This window comes from Prionailurus bengalensis, chromosome X (genome assembly GCF_016509475.1).
Source record: "Prionailurus bengalensis isolate Pbe53 chromosome X, Fcat_Pben_1.1_paternal_pri, whole genome shotgun sequence".
In the NCBI taxonomy this organism is placed as follows: Eukaryota; Metazoa; Chordata; class Mammalia; order Carnivora; family Felidae; genus Prionailurus; species Prionailurus bengalensis.
In genome coordinates this window covers 36,142,995-36,160,914 of record NC_057361.1, presented here as the reverse complement: position 1 = coordinate 36,160,914, position 17,920 = coordinate 36,142,995, and the positions used below count along the sequence as shown (strand labels likewise).

At 41.1% G+C, this 17,920-nt stretch overlaps 1 long non-coding RNA gene across 1 annotated transcript in view; it reads right to left on the bottom strand.

Annotated features, from left to right (window-relative positions):
* LOC122477637 overlaps positions 1-17,920 on the bottom strand; it is a 183,067-nt gene that overhangs the window by 58,440 nt on the left and 106,707 nt on the right. Inside the window, exon 3 of the long non-coding RNA XR_006295748.1 lies at positions 14,124-14,212. This is a non-coding gene — a long non-coding RNA (uncharacterized LOC122477637). The remainder of the gene's footprint in view (positions 1-14,123; positions 14,213-17,920) is intronic.

Genomic DNA, 17,920 nt, shown 5'->3' with positions numbered 1-17,920 from the left:
GCCTCCAGAAATAAATGTACCAATATATAAGTATGCATGTGTAAAGATGTTTTTTGCAGTGGTCATAACTGGAAACAATCCCCTCAAAAGGACAGATGGTTGAATATTATGCAACTTTTTAAAGTAATAAGATCTACAATGATTGATCTGATAAGTATGAGATATTATTATTTTATTAATAATGATATGATATATTATTGTAAGATAATAAGCAAGTTGCACAGAAAATTATGATTCCACTTGGGTGAAAAGTGAATTAAAAAATCCTATAATCTTTTTATATGCTGTGATGGTTAATTTGATGGGTCAATTTGGCTAGGCTATGGTACCTTGTTGTTCAGTCAAACTAGTCTAGATGTTACTGTGAAGATACTTTTTTAGATGTGATTAATATTTAAGTCAGTAGACACTGAGTGAAACAGATTACCCTCCACAATCTGGGTGGGCCTCATTCAATGAGTTGAAGGCTTTAAGAGAAAAGACTTCCTCTGAAGAAGGGGAAATTCTTGCAACTGCAACATAGAAACCCTGCCTGGCCTGCCCTGTGGAATTTGGACTCAAGATTGCAACATCAACTCTTACCTGAACTTCCAGCCTGGTAGCAGATTCTAAACTTGCCAGCCCCCACAGCTGGGTGACCAATTTCTTAAAATAAACCACCTCTGTGTGTTTATGTATCTGATACATATGTATTTATATACATACAGACAAATACTGCATAATTCCACCTACGCAAGGCATCTAGATTAGTCGAATTTATAGAGACGTTAAATGGAATGGTTGCCAGGGGCTGGGGGGAGGGAGTCATGGTGAATAAATGTTTAATGGCTACAGGGTTTCAGATTTGCAGGTGAAAACAGTTCTGGAGTTTGCACAACAATACACTTACAAATGCTTAAGATGGTAAATTTTATGTGATATATATTATTAGTACATATGTTATATATATTGTTACAATATATTGTATATATATCCTACATCCTGGAAGGCAACATTGTATTGGGTTAGGGGCCCTAAGTTCTCAGATACCAGCAAAAAAATTTTAAAGTATCTACTGTATGTCAAAGATTGAACAAGACTGGAAATACAAATGTCAAGAAACCGTGGCCTCCTTGGAGAGCTCTGGAACTTGCAAGAACTGGTACGATCAAAACGTCTGCATCTGTGGATTCTTACTGTGCACTAAGTGAATTAAATCTTCTTTGCTCTAACTGGTCTCCGAAACTGTCATCCAGCATCCTGGGTGATCCTTAAAGGCCAGCTGGGAACTGTGCCAACATACATAGAGAAATGCCTAGAACAATAGGGGTACAAATTATGCTTTGATGGAAGTTAGTGGCATTTCTCCTAATTAAGTAAGCACAGTTTTATCACTCAGATGGAAGGATTGAGTTTGGGGGTCTGATGAGTTTTCTCTTTGAGGATCTCTTTGGAGTTCATTTCCTATGTGAGCACTGTAGAGGGAGATTAGAGAACTGTACAAAAAAGCCATCAAGTAAATCACAAGTGTGGGACTAGAATGCAGGCCTGTGATGACCAGCTATAAAGGTTTGTTGGTGCATTTTCAGTCTGGGTTTGTAAGATTAGCCCTCAGGAGGCTGTGGTTATTTCTGCTGCATGGTTACACTTTAGAATCATCAGAGGCCTTTTAAAAATAACATTCCCAGGACCCTTCCCTGGAGATTCCGATTGAGTATGTCCTCTCTCCTCACCTTCCTCATGAGAATTCACCTCTCAGATCTCTCTCTGACTGCAGAAGTGTAACCGACCATGGGCATTGGCTGCAGCCTCTGAAATCTGTCACCACGTTGGTACAGAGGCCATGCTTCCCACAGGCCACGCTTCCCACCGGCTGCTCCCAGCGAGTGACTAAGGCACGCCTGTTCCTGAGAAACATGGGAACCCCTCTGACAGGTACTTTGGCTCAAGGACTCCCCTTTGGCATTGTCAAACCCTCCTTAGATTGAACTGCAGTCTCTAAGATGCTTCTACCTGAACTTCCTTCTTTTCTCCTTTCTCCTTCACTGGTCAGGCCTGCAGTGAGGAATGCTAGGCTTCCCAGTCTTTTCTTTTCTTTTTTTAATGCTTATTTATTTATTTTGAGAGGGAGAACATGAGTGGGGAAGGGGCAGAGAGAGACAGAGGGAGAGAGAAAATCCCAAGCAGGATCCATGCTGTCGGCACAGAGCCCAACGCAAGGCTCGATCCCACAAACTGTGAGATCATGACCTGAGACGAAACCAAGAGTCAGATGCTTAACTGACTGAGCCACCCAGGCCCCCTCCCCCCATGTCTCTTCTATCTCCTGCATGCATTTTCTCTCACGGGTGTTTTCATTAATAAATTTCTTGTATGTTTTATCCCGTATTTGTGCCTGCTTCTAGGTAGATGGAAACCATTACAGCTCCTTCTCTTTCTTCCTCCCTCCTTCTCTTGCTTCCTTCTGTCTGTACTCTGGGCCAGCCACACTGGAGGTGCATAGATTAATACTGTATGGTCCCTACTGTCAAGGTTCACACAATCTATTAAAGGAGGCAGACCCAAATAAATAATTATGGCACAGTTGAGACAAGGACAATGCATATGCACAAGGATATGCATAAGGCATTAGCAGGATCCAGAGAAGTGGTGTCTAACCCACCATGGAGCTAAAATGGAGAAAACCATTGAATAAGAGCAGGAAAAAGGAGCTGAACAGAGGGAGGGGTAAAAAGACACTCCTGGTTGTTGTGCTGCAGGGGTGGATGTTTTCAGGCAAAGTGGCTTTGCATCACACTTTAGACTAGATGGACATATAACAAGCCCTTATTTTGTGGCTTGACCATGATGCCTTCCCATTACATGGCACTACACAGAGCTGGTGTCTGGGGAGAAGTGGAAACCAGTCTTCCCAGGGGCTAAGGAACTGCACTAGGAGCAAAGGGATAAGTGTGCTGCCCTTCTGTGTCAGGCCTTGTTCCCCAGAAGTAGACCCTGAGATGTCAATTCTTGTGCAAGTCATTTATTAAGGAAGTGTTCCCAAGAGAAACTGGCAAAGGAGTGGGAGATGCTAAAGAGATAATGGGGAGAAGCCAGCCTCAGCCTAAACACACAGGGGAGTCTAAAGTGTACAGTGGATTCTCATTCTCTCTATAAAGTCACCAGGAACACTGAGTTAGCGAACACTGAATCATTGTTCCCAGGTGAAATACGAGGCTTAGGTTCCTGTAAGTCTCTGGTCACATGTTGGCAACTGTTCAACGCACAACCTTATTTTATGTGTTTAAAGACCTTGTTTAATGTATGCCATCAATCATTAATTGATTCATTAACATTGAACTCATGGCACTATAGTTCATGCCTGAACAAAGCTTCTGTAACACTCATCTTTTCTCCATAAGGCACATCACAGCCTTTTTGTGCTTAGGAAGAGTAGACGGCACTTTAGCACTATGCTTAGGGGTCATTTTTTTAATGTTTGTTTAATTTTGAGAGAGAGAGAGTGCAAGCAGAGAAGGGACAGAGATAGAGGGAGGCACAGAATCAGAAGCAGGCTCCAGGCTCCGAGCTTCAGCACAGAGCCCGATGTGGGGCTTGAACTCACAAACCATGAGATCATGATCCGAGCTGAAGTTGGATGCTTAACCAACTGAGCCACCCAGGCACCCCTACAGGGGTCATTTTAAGCAGCAAAATCGCCAACAAAATCACAAAAGTGAGAAAAACAGAGTACTAAATAGACTGTGAAAAGAACACTTGTTTACAGTATAAAAGTTGAAAAAAGAGGCAGAGTGTTGCCTCATTCTGTGCATGTCCATGAATGAATGTGGAACTACCATACACGTGGACTTGGGGGTTACAAATAAATTTTAGTGCATCAGAAAATTTGCAAATATGGGATCTATGAATTAGAGAATCGACTGTAAATACTCCTTCAAGTTTATCCCTCCTCTGGACTATTATACCCCTGTACCATCATTCATCCCACCCTGGCTAGGCCTATGGGGGAGTGGGGGTAGGGGGCAGGAGTAAAGTCCTGGGCCCTTCTGGCCCTCTGCACCTGTATCTGGGAAAAGTGGCTCCAGTAGCAAATGCTGCAGATGGGCTCACAGACAGGGTAAGAGATCCAAAGGCATCTGGGAAGAGCAGACAGTCTCCACAGTATGCTCTGGTTCAGGTCACAGGAATACCACTGATGGGCAGAGATAATCCCCATGGGGGGAGAGCAAATCTGTACTGTTGACTGGGCTCTACACCAAGCCTGGGATAGCAAGTAACCCTGGACCAGACTGCATTGCTGTTGCCATGATGAGCACATTGCTTGTCTCCTTGGCTATAACATCTGTTATGACAGAAGGGACCCTGTTTTGTTCCCACTGACCTCACCAGGGCATTGCCCGTACCTGATATTCAATAAATATCTGAGGAAGTGATAAAGACAGCAAATGTCACCCATAATCCCACCATCCAAGTGGAACTGTATTCATCCCTGGGTCTTTCCTTTGTACATGGGTAGGGCTAGGAGCCCTGACCACAAACTTCATCTGGCCTAAGGTGAGGGGATCACTTCAAGGGTTGTGAGGAGGCCAATGACTCTGGAGGGAACCCCAATTCTTATGCACAGGTCACCACTATTGTGATCAGGGGACTCTAAGCAGATGATTGGGTGGTAAGAACATTTTTTCTTTTTTTAAACACGGATTCGTAACTTTACTTTCTAAGAGTTATTGTGCATATATATATATATATATATATATATATATAATATTGGATCAAGTCATTCATATATAAACAATAACTCTTAAAAAGTAAAGTTATATATATATATACAATATTGTTATATATATAACAATATATAATAAAGTTATATATATATGCATATATATATATATATACATATGTATATATATGTGTCCCCCTCAAATTCATGTGTTGAAGCTCTAACCCCTAGTATCTCAAAATGTAACCTTATTTGGAGATAGACTCTTCTTTTTTAAACTGCTTATTTATTTTTGAGAGAGAGAGACAGAGTTCAAATGGGGGGAGGAGCAGAGAGAGAGGGAGACACAGAATCCGAAGTAGCTCCAGGCTCCAAGCTGTCAACACAGAGCCTGACATGGGGTCGAACCCACGAACCATGAGATCATGACCTGAGCCGAAGTCAGATGCTTAACCAACTGAGTCACCCAGGTGCCCCTGGAGATAGACTCTTTAAAGAAATAATTAAATTAAAATGAGTTCATTAGGGTGGGTGCAAATGCAATATGACTGGTGTCTTTATAAAAAATAAAAAGAAATTTAGACAACAGACGTGTACACAGGGAAGATGATATGAACAGACACAGGACAAGATGGCCACATATAACTCAAGGAGAGAGGCTTAGAAGAAATCCTTTCTGTCTTGGTCCACAGACGGAATCAACCCTATCAACACCTTGATCTCAGACTTCCAGCCTCTGAGAACTATGAGAAAATAAATTTCTGTTGTCTAAGCCAAAAATAAAAATAAAGTGCGGAGAAAGAGAAGTCCTCAAACAACAAGAAAGGATGGTTCATGACATATTAAAAGGAAAAAAAAAAAGAAAGTAAATGTTATCAAAACACCTGAACTAACCTTGAATCCTTATAGTCTGATAGGCATTATTCTAAATTCTTTATATGCAACAGGGTGCCTGGGTGGCTCAGTCAGTTAAGCATCCGACTATGGCTCAGGTCATGATCTCATGGGTTCGTGAGTTCAAGCCCCGCACAGGGCTCTGCACTGGCGGTGCAGAGCCTGCTTGGGATTCTCTCTCTCTCCCTCATTCTCTGCCTCTTTCCCACTTTCACTTTGTCTCTCTCAAAATAATAAATAAACTTTAAAAACTAACTAAATATGAATAAATTCTTTATATGCAACAATTCATTCACCACAGAGATGCTCTGTGGTAACCTGTACAAGATGCTCTTGGTGCTCTACCCTACACCCTCAGGCCCCCACTTCCGTGTACTCCAACTACCTGAATCTGCCAAGGGTTTGGTCCACAGTATGGCAGCCTGGAAGTGCCAAAGTGCCAAGGATTTTGACAGTCTCTTGAGCAACCCTCAACCAAAGGCTATGGCTTGTTAGTGTATAAATACCCCGGCTCCCTCACTCCCAATGTCGGAAGACTCTGAGGGTCATGTTCTATACCTTTTCCCAGAGTTCTACAATGGGATTAGGCCCCAGTGGTCCAGAGTTGTTTCTTGCTGGATAATCCACCATTTTATGACCTCCCTTCATGGACTAACTCCCCTACCAATGTTTTCCTTTATCTCCCAAATAAACTATTTGCTCTTAAACCCTTGCCCCACAGCCAGCTTCTGGAGAATCCAAACTAAGATATAAAAAAAAAAAGAACATAGAATATCTGAGAACTAACATTTAGAAGAATATAAACATATAAATGCAACTGAAAAACAATCACCAATATGTAATGGTTGCCAGTCACCAACTCTCCAGGCTTGACAAGAATGTGTATTTAAACTCACATTAAATCTTTTAAAAGGCAAAACTCTTCCAAGATAATAAACACCACTCAGAGATTTCTTACTCTACCAGGCATCAAAGCCTTTTTTCCTCTTTTAATTTAAAGGGAAAAAACAAACCCTCCAAATGTCTACCCGGAAATATTAGCTTGAAAAGAGCCCAACTTTGCTTTTCTAAATCCTCTGTAGTTAAAATTAGATACATCTGTTACCTGATTTTAGCGGGATCCTAACTCCTTCCATTCACAAATCTGAGCTCACTAGAAAATAATATTTTATAAATCATGTTTTAAGAGACCACAACAAAGACAAAAATATATTAAAATAGTGTCTCCATGCACAGTCTCTCAACTTACTAAGCTGCTTTTGTAAACACTGGAGAGTAGAAATCCTACTGATATGTTCTATGTTTTGTATTGATCATGCTAATCACAGTTTAATGAAATTTTTGCTATGTTGCAATTTTTTAAATGTGTCAGAATATACCAGCAATCAACAAAAATAATGTTAAATATAAAGTCTTGTACTGAATTTTTAAAACAATAACACTATAGTAGGATAAGAATAGGGGAGAAAATTAATGAAATGATTGAGATTTTGTTCATAGTCCCTGATTATTTCCATCAGTGGCCATTAATTTGTTTAAAAGGGCTTTTGCGACTCACAGTTAGGATAAAATTTCATAAGTCTTTTGTACAAGGCAACCTGGTTCAGTCAACATTTCCAATTACCAGCCACACTGTGGGCTCTATTAAACAAATAAAAACTCTTGGGAATATATAAACAGAAATATAAGTTAAATATCTGCTTGTAGATTCCACTTGATTAGGGTGAAATGTGCAGTCCACGATATTTGGGACAGCTTCCTATTTAACTGATAAATGTTGTTAACAAAGCTGTTCCTACTGTCCTGCATGAAAATGCGTATGTTGAAAAAATTATGAAAGAAGGTATTTTTAGCCCAGGAGATAGACTCTACATATTGAGGTCTGTAAAAGCCTTTCATATGGAGAAGAATTCTTGCCATTGTATTTGAGAAATTATGACACACAAAAAATATCACTTAATATATTTGAGGCCATAACTTTGGGCTTTTATTTTCCTTTCATTCAGTTCAATAAACTTTAATGTTTAAATCTCTACTTTTGTAGATATGCCCTGGTAAACTCATTTCATATAGTTTTAAAATCCCCTTTTATATGGTTTGGCTCATAGATACTATATATATATATATATATATATATATATATATATATATAATGTTTATTTTGAGAGAGACAGAGAGAGAGTGTGTGTGAATTGGGAGGGGCAGAAAGAGAGGGAGAATCTCAAGCAGGCTCTGCACTGTCAGCACAGAGCCCAGGTGGGGCTCGAACTCATGAAACCATGAGATCATGATCTGAGCCGAGATCAAGAGTCAGACGCTTAACCAACTGAGCCACCGAGGTGCCCCAGATACTATATTTTCATTAAAAAATTAGATAAAATAGCACGGAAACAGTAATAAAAACCATTACAAAAGCAACAAAGGCTAACATTTGTTCAATGCTTACTGTACGCAACATATTCTTTATATACACTAGCTCATTTCAAGCTTATAACGACTCTATGAGGTATTATTATTATTATCCTTATTTTAGAGATGAGAAAAATAGGCACAGAGAGCTGAAGAGCTTGCCCAAGGTCACACCACTGGGGATGGCAGACTCCATCCCAGCATCCTAGACAAACCCTTGGTGCTAGCTTGTAGTTAGCCATAGGTGAGCCAGCAAAAATCAGTTGTCTAAAGTCAGTACTGAACAAATATGAGACACCGAACCTTGGTTTGTGTCTATACTTCTCAAGAGATGATGTTCTTAACGACCTTTGTTTTACTTTCCAAACGGTTTTACTTGTGCTGCCTTTGAAGCCAACTTCATGTCAAAGGGATTAATCACACTAAAGAACTAAGTCTAGAGGGAGGGTTCATTTGGTTTTGCCAAACTCTGAGGATGCTAAAGGTTGGCTGAGGGGATTTAGGAAAGGAGCTGACAACATAATAATTTTTTAGCTTCTTTAAAAAAATTAATCGAAGTACAGTTGGCATACAATATTAGGTTCAGATGTATAACATGATGGTTTGACAATTATATACATTACAGCAAGTCTAGTTGTCATCTGTTACCATACAAAACGGTTACAATCTTGATTACATTGCCTATGCTGTACGTTTCATCTCCATGACTTATTTATTTTATAACCAGAAGTTTTGTACCTTTTAGTCCCCTGCATTTATTTTCCAACCCCCTACCTCTCTCCCCTCTAACAACCACCAGTTTGTTCTCTGTATTTATGAGTCTGTCTCTGTTTTTTTGTTTATTTGTTTGTTTCCTTGTTTTGTTTTTTAGATTCCCATATGAGTGAAATCATATGGTATTTGTCTTTCTCTGTCTGACTTATTTCGTTAGCATATTATGGACCCTCTAGGTCCATCCATGCTATTGCAAATGGCAAGATCTCATCCCTTTTCATGGCTGAGTAATATTCGGGGTGTGTGTGTGTGTGTGTGTGTGTGTGTGTGCATGTGTGTGTCCACATCTTCTTAATCCATTTATCTATGGTGGACACTTAGGTTGCTTCCATATCTTGGCTATTGTAAATGATGCTGCAATACACATATAGGCATATATTTTTTCAAATTAGTGTTTTCATTTTCTTTGGATAAATACCCAGAAGTGGAATTGCTGGATCATAAGGTAGTTCTATTTTTTTTCGTATTTATTGATTAATATTTAGAGAGAGTGAGCACAAGCAGGGTAGGGGCAGAGAGAGAGGGAGAGAGATAATCCCAAGCAGGCTCTGTGCTATCAGCGCAGAGTCCAACACGGGGCTTGATCTCATGAACTTGAGATCATGACCCAAGCTGAAATCAAAAGTTGGATGCCCAACTGACTGAGCCACCCAGGCGCCCCAAGGTAGCTCTATTTTTAATTTTTTGAGAAACCTTTATACTGTTTTCCATAGTGGCTGCACTAATTTACATTCCTAACAATAGTGCACTTAATTTATTAACCCCTGTCTTGCCTGATTCTTCTAGTCCTATCTTCTACAGCTCTCAACTACCACTATAGTAACCTGGATAATCTTCTCCAAAGATATCAGGTCCTAATCCCCAGAACTTGTGAATGTTACCTTATTTTGAAAAAGGGTCTTTACAGCTGTGATTAAGTTAAGGATCTTGAGATGAAGAGACTGTCCTAAATTAGGTAGGTGGGCCCTAAATGCAATTGCATTTATCCTTATAAGAGGGAGGGGCAGAGGGAAATTCTACACACACAGAAGGTAATGTGAAAACAGAGGTAGAAATTGTAGTGATGTGGCCACAAGCCAAGGAAGAAATGCCAGCAGCCACAGACGCTGGAGGAGACAGGAAAGGATTCTTCCCCTAGAGCCTCTGGAGGGAGCATGGCCCTGCCCACATCTTGACTTTGGCCCACTAATACTGATTTCAGACCAAAACCGTGAGAGAATAAATGTGTGTTGTTTTAAGCCATCAAGTCTGTGGTCATTTGTTACAACAGCCACGGGAAACTAATACAGCCGATGATCCTCGCTGAGACCTTATGTTCCAGCTTTGAAGAAGAAACCGAAGTCCTGTTTTAGTGTGTGGTTTTATCAGGAAAACAAGCATCTGAACCGTGATTCAGGATTTTCCTCAGTGACTGACGTCAGCACAGAACATCACTGGTGTGGTGCGTGTGTCGGGGGGCACTTCCTAAGCCACGTGTCCCTTTTTAGCTCCTGCTGCCTGCTGCCATCGCTGCTGCCTTGGGTCATCCCACCCGCACAACCATCCTATGACCTTGGAAGATCAAGAAGAGAGTCACTGGGTCCCAACGGATGGGAAATGCCTGATTTCAAATGTCACTGAGGTGGTGTGTAGAGAGGTCAACAACATGGACCTAGGAACAATGTGTGACGTCCTGCCTCAGGCTCATTTAACAAACGAACACTTTTTCCATGCTGTTTGGCTGCCTGGTGCCTCTGCCCACCCTCCCTGTGTTAGGATGATTTTGGACATCCTGCCTCCCAAGGCAGAAGGCAAACACTTAGTTTCTCAGATATACTTGCAGCTATGGTGTGGGTATGCAATGATGCTCCCATGAGCGTTTGCTTTGGAAGACAGTGAAGGCAGAGGGATGGCACAGAATCCATTCTAGTGAGGGCAGCAGAGCCTGAAGAAGAGACTTCCAGCCTCCGGGGCAGTGGTGGCAGAGATCCTAGGGGGAGCATCCCACGCCCAGCACCAGCCCCGTAAGCTACAGAGCTCTCGCCCAGCAGTGGGAGCAGTCTGACAGCACAGTTCAGGCTTACAGGCCTGATTCTCTCACCACCCTAGTGATTCTGTGAGCCCCCTCTTACTACCCCTCAATATATTCCTTTTTGTTTAACCTATCAGGATGGATGTTGTTTGCAACAAAGAACCTGCCTGATGCGTCTGCCTTGTGGTTGTGTATTCCCACCATCACTGTGTGGGTGCTTCAGACACAAGATAGGCCTGGTGGGGACTGTGAGACTTGGTTTTCCTGATCCCTACTTCTCGTAACCCAGCCTTCCATAGCTTATCAGGAGATAAGTGGTAGCTCAAGACAGGCAGGAATTTGGGATTTTGAGATCCTGAACAGATCAGCTCTTAAGGCTGGTGGGATTTGACAATGAGCACAAAAGTGCACGTCGGCCCTTGTGTTCATTTGGTGAGGCCTGTCCCAATGCGCTGTAGGAATAAGAGCCTCACCCTATTCCACAGCCCCTCAAAGGTGGCAGGACTGCCCCAAACATGTTACACAATGGTGCCAGGGACACAGATCTCTCTAGCTGAACTTATTTCTCTCTCTCTCTCTGTTTAAAATGTTTATTTCTTTATTTTGACAGAGAGAGACTTAGAGAGTGAGCAGGGGAGGGGCAGAGAGAGAGGGAGACACAGAATCCCAAGCAGGCTCTGCACTGCCATTGCAGAGCCTGACATGGGGCTCAATCTCACGAACCGTGCGATCGTGATCTGAGTCGAAATCAAGAGTCGGACACTTAACCCACCGAGCCACTGAGGCGCCCCTGAACTTATTTCTTAATTCACACAATTAATGTCCTTATCAGATGCCACCTGACATCATGGTCTGGTTGTTTCACTGATACCTAACAAGACTGAAAACTCCTTGAGAGTGGAGCCCCATCTCCTCTTTCTCTTGGCTCTTTGTGGTGCCTGGCTCCGAGGTGAGCACACAGGCATGGTGCAGCACCACTGGATGTGAGAGCACGAGAGGCAGAGAAGCAGCCTTCACGTCAGTCGACCCTTTCTGTTCATATTGCCCTCTGAAGAAAAAGGATGTGATGACATTGGTGAGCACAACTTCCTTGCTGCTTCTGAATTCTCAAGAGGAGTGGCAACATTTTCCTGAGACCAGAGCTCTGGGGACAACCCCTCAGACTCCCTTTCACCCTCACACTGTCACGAGACCTGAATATCCCATTGTGTAAGGGCCAACTTCTTTTTTTTTTTTTTTTTAATTTAAATTCAAGTTAAATAACTCTACAGGCTTCAGGAGTAGAACCCAGTGATGCATCTCTTACATAGGATACCCAGTGCTCATCCCGAAGAGCGCCCTCCTTAATGCCTATCACCCATTGAACCCATCCCCCTACCCATCTGCCCTCCAGAAACCCTCAGTCCGTTCTCTGTATTTAAGAGTCTCTGATGGTTTGCCTCCCTCTCTGTTTTTATCTTATTTTTCCTTCCCTTCCCAAGGGCCAACTTTTAATTGATGATCCATTCACAACTAGTTGTTACAATCAAAAATGTACTTTAAGGGTTTATTCTCATGATTAAAAACTGTTGCACTTGTCATTTGTGTTTAGAATTCTGAAGGCTTCATGGGAATTATTGGTTTTTCACTGGTACCTGTCATTCACTTTATGCAAGTTGGTGGGAAAACTGTGGTTTAGTTCCTCACCTTCCTTTCAGTGTAGATAGTCATATAATTACATAATTCATAGAATAAATATAGTTGGAATTCCAGAACTATATAGAGTTCCAACTGTATATGACAAAATGGTACCTTCATGCAAATTTGAAAATAGCACACTTTTTCAATTTATTTCACCAGTCTGGACCTCATGCCTGTGAGATGGTGTTTTTGGTTTTACATTCTAGGAATTCTGTTAGGTTAAGCCTGGAATCACCTGGCTTGTAGTTTAAGTATTGGTTCATTGGAAACAAGTCGGGTGTCCATCCTATTTCCTACTGTATTATAATTTTTATTCTTGCTTCTTAACCTTATTATGGTGCTCCTCCCCCATCCTGAACAATTATATATCTTTTTTGTCGGTAGTGGCTTCCATGATAAAGCAATATATCATCCCACCAGAGAGGTTCTGGATTTATTTCTTTATTAGCTGCTGAGCCAAGAACGTTATAATGCACAGGGCGAATATAATAAGAGCTACATGTGGGACTGTTAACCTGGCAGGGCCTCACACAAAGGCAGTGAATTATTATTCCTGTCAGCCATTTGAAATGTGACTGCATCCACAGGGAATAACATGACCCTTTAACTCCACTTGGTTAAGATATTTACTTCTCTGCCCTGTCTTCAGCCACCAATCCATCTTTTAGAATAGTGACTTTCAAGCTTTTCTGAGCTCAAACCACAATAAGAAATACATTTGATATTGCGCACGTGCACACACACACACACACACACACACACACACACAGGAATATACACACACACGCATGCACAGGAATATAAAACCAAGCCATTTAACAAAATAATATTTACTCTCACTACTTGTGATAAACGTTGATAATTTCTACTCTCTTCTAATTAATAAGATAATTGACTGATACCAAATCAATTTCAAAGACCTACTAATGAGTCTTGAACCACAGCCCAACAAACACAGTTTTAGAATCTATTCCTCAGGTAGTCAAATTACAAATCAAAAGTATCTTCATTTCCTCGACTCTGTTTTGTTATTTCCTCTGGGACTTACTTCCATATTTCTAAGTAACAATATATTCTTTATATATATTTATATTATATATATTTTATATATATTATATATTTATATATATTTTTGTATATCTATATATATTATATATCTATATATTTTCTTCTTATGGAAAATGAGGACTTAGCTCCCTTTTGTGTACCTTCTTCAAATATTCACATATTTCCCCTCCTTACCTCCCAATATATCATGAGTTTCTGATTAAGTCAACATTCATTATTTATATTATATGGTTGTATGTATCAGTCAGGGTCCCAGCAAAAAATAGATGGCACACTCAAATAGGGTAATTGGAGAAGAATTAATAAGGGACCATTTGTAAAAGTGTGGGCAGGGTACAGGAAAACCACAGGAATAGGGCTGCTAGAACTGTAGGGGCTCCGTTACCACACCTGGGCGCAAAGGACCTGGAGATCTAGAAGTGTATAGAGAGAGCCACCTGATAGCAAATGTAAACATTTTGAGGGCATGCAGGCAACCCTAGCATGAGACAATCATGCTAGGAAGACAGACAGGGAACCACATACCCTCGACTCAACTTCCTTCCTCCCTCTGATCTCCTGCTGAAGCTTCCCAGGGGAAGAACTCACCTGGAAGCCAGAGGGCATGGGGGCCTGTTGGTGGAGTCCATAGAGGTCTGCTTCCAGGGCACAGGGCAGGTAGAGACGGTTGGATGAATCTGGAAGGCAAATTATGTAACTAGTATTCACGGCTGAGCACATTTAGTGTTTTTTATTTTCTTAAATAACTTGTATTTGCCTTGGAGTTAGTGGTTGGCTCTTTTTATGAAAAACATTTTTTGGTTTTTATGTCTTAGATATATTTTTAATTTTTACTAAAGTTATCCAAACTCCTAGACAATCAATCAGTTCTACAAGGCTAATAATGAAAAAAAAGAACAGTCTTCCACACCCCATCACCTCCATTTTCCATTCCCCAAAGGCAACCATTTGCTTCCTTTTTAGCTGTTTCTTTTGGTATTTCCCTTCACATCACTAAATAACACACTTATAATGATAACTCTTGCTTTGTGTGGTATAGGCATTATCTACCTATGTCTCAATTTGAAAAATGAAGGTTTTTTGCTCTTGCATGGATTCCCCCTCCTTGGTCACCACATATAGCCACACTTTCCATTTCCCAAGCTTCCCAATAGAGATATATCATCATTGGGCTAAACCAATATTCACTCTTTATATTATTATGATTATGTAAATGTAATTCCTGGCTAAGCTATGTAGTACTCCACAATTACCTTTTTTTCTTTTTTTTTTTTTGAGAGAGAGAGAGTGCACGCAGGTACACATGAGCACAAGTGGAGGAGGGGCACAGGGAAAGAGAAAGAGAGAGAGAGAATCTTTTTTTTTTTTTTGGAAAAGGATACTTTATTTATTTATTTATTTATTTATTTATTTATTTATTTTCAATATATGAAATTTAATGCCAAATTTGTTTCCATACAACACCCAGTGCTCATCCCCAAAGGTGCCCTCCTCAATACCCATAACCCACCCTCCCCTCCCTCCCACCCCCCCATCAACCCTCAGTTTGTTCTCAGTTTTTAAGAGTCTCTTATGCTTTGGCTCTTTCCCACTCTAACCTCTTTTTTTTTTTTTCCTTCCCCTCCCCCATGGGTTTCTGTTAAGTTTCTCAGGATCCACATAAGAGTGAAAACATATGGTATCTGTCTTTGAGAGAGAGAGAATCTTAAGCAGGCTCCATGCTCAGCACAGAGCCCGACATGGGGCTCGATCCCATGACCCTGGGACATGACCTGAAATCAAGAGTTGGACACTCAAGTGACTGAGCCACCCAGGTGCCCCAGCCCATTGATTACTTTTCTTTGCTTGCTCAACTTTTTCATTTTCCTGTAATTAATAGCTGTCTGTTTTTCTCACTTGTGTTGTTTCCTATCTACTTATAATGAATTCATTCCCCAATCTTCCCTCATTGTCTAAATCTCCTTTCAATATGCTGAAATTCATCAAGTACTCCATCAATTTCATCTTCTTGAAGAACTCTTTCCTGGATAGATCTGATCTACTCCACTCTATATTGGTCGCTTTTTACTCCTGGGGCTCAGCTGCTGCCTTGAAGTTTCCTTTTACTATCATCTTTGATAATCCTGTCCCTCTATCTCGTTACATTCTTGGTTCCCATAGGTTTCTCTTTCTTGGTTCTTTTTCTTTTCTTTCTTTCCTTCCTTCCTTCCTTCCTTCCTTCCTTTGAGAGAGAGAGAGAGAGAAAGAGAGAAAGCATCAGTGGGGGAGATGGGCAGAGGGAGAGAGAGAGAATTGTAAGCAGGCTCCATGCTTAGCACAGAGCCCGATGTAGGGCTCAACCCCATAAAGGTGAGATCATGATCTGAGCCAAAATCTAGAGTTGGACGCTCAACTGACTGAGACACCCAGTCACCCCTCTCTTTCTTGGTTCTATCCATTGTTTTTATGGAGCAGCTCCAGTAGCTTCTGAGAATGGGGTGCATGGGAAGTAATTTATTGAGACTTTGCATATCTGAAAATACCTTTACCCTCACATTCACTGATTGTTTTTCAGGTATAGAATTGTAGGTCAGAAATTATTTTCTTTGGCATTCTGAAGGCATTGCTCATTCCATTGCCTTCTAGGTGCCAAGTGCTGCTGTTGAGAAGTTCAGACCCATTCTGGCACATGACCCTATGTAACTAATTTTTTTTCCTGAAATAATAAGGAAAATTTATTATCTCATGTAACAAGAAGTCCAAAAGGAGAGAAGTTTCATGATTGGTTAGCTCATCAATGGCCTACATTTTTTCCATCTTTATGTTCTTCCAGCCTCAGCTTGGAGGCTGTCTCCTCTCATGGTCATAAGATGGCTGCCATAGGCTCAGGCATCATATCCAAACACTACAATACACAGTAGCAGAAGAGAGTCATCTTTTTATGTGTTTTTTTAAAAAAAAAATGTTTCCTTATTTTTGAGAAAGGGGGGGGAGAGGGAGAGAGAGAGTGAGTGGGGGAGGGGCAGAGAGAGAGACACACACACAGAATCCGAAACAGGTTCCAGGCTCTGAGCTGTCAGCACAGAGCCTGACACGGGGCTCAAACCCACGGACTGCGAGATCATGACCTGAGCTGAAGTCAGATGCTTAAATGACTGACCCACCCAGGTGCCCCTCTTTTGTGTCTTTCTTAAAATGAAAAAACATTTCACAGAAATTTCTCACTGACTTCCCTTCCCATATCTTTGGCCAGAGCTGGCTCAGAAAACTGCCTTTAATTCAATCACCAACAAAGGGGAATAAGATCATCTTGATTGGCTTGGACCATCATGCTGGAGATGTGGTCCCTTTTCCTGAGGAACAGATATCTGAACAAAGTTGGGATTCTGTTAGCAGGTAAGGGATGTGGCTGCTGATAGGCCACCAATTTACAGCATGGAGCCTGGCACATAGTAAGCATTTAATATATGTTAAGCTATTATTATTATTAACTCTTTTTTAAAAATGCTTATTTTTGTGAGAGAGCGTGAGCAGGGGAGGGGCAGATGTGGTGGTGGTGGTGGGGTGGGGTGGGGAACAGAGGATCCAAAGCAGGTTCTGCACTGACAGCAGTGAGCCTGATGCAGGGCTCAAACTCATGAACCTCGAGATGATGACCTGAGCTGAAGTCAGATGCTCAACTGACTGAACCACCCAAGTGCCCCTGTTATTAACTCTTAATAGTTGTGTTAAGCTTATCCAAATCACGTACCTTCTAGAGCTTCAATTTCCTCATCTGTAAAACTGGGATAGGATCATCTGATTTGTTGGATCTTTATAAAATTAAGAGAGATTGCATGTGTAAAGTGCTTGATAAATGATAGCTATTTATTTTAGTTGCCTATGATTATTGCCAGAGTACTTGGGCAGCACATTGAGGCTCCAACAAAGATTCCTGAGGTCGGCTCCAGCCTGGTTTAACAAATTTTTTCCTGCAGCTTATAGGATCTTCTCTTTGTCCCTTGTATTCTAAAATTTCATGACCATGTGCCTTGATATAGTTGTGTTTTTTACTTAGCCTTTGCGCTCGACACATAGTGAGCCCTTTCAGTCTGGAAACTGATATCCTTCAAGTCGGAGAAATTTTCTTGAATTATTTCTTCAATGATTTCTGCCTTTCCATTTTCCATGTGTTCTTATTCTGGAACTCATTCATATGTTGACCTTCTTGCCCGACGCGGTGCTCTTATTATCTTTTATCTCCTATTTTCCATCTCTTTGTCTTTTTGCTTCACATGCTAGGAGATTTCTTCAACTTTAGCTTCCAGTCCTCCTATTGAGTTTTTCATTTCTGCTACCTTATTTTTAATTACCAAGAGTTCTTTCCTATTCTCTAAATGTTTCCTTTAGATTGGTTTCCTTTTTAT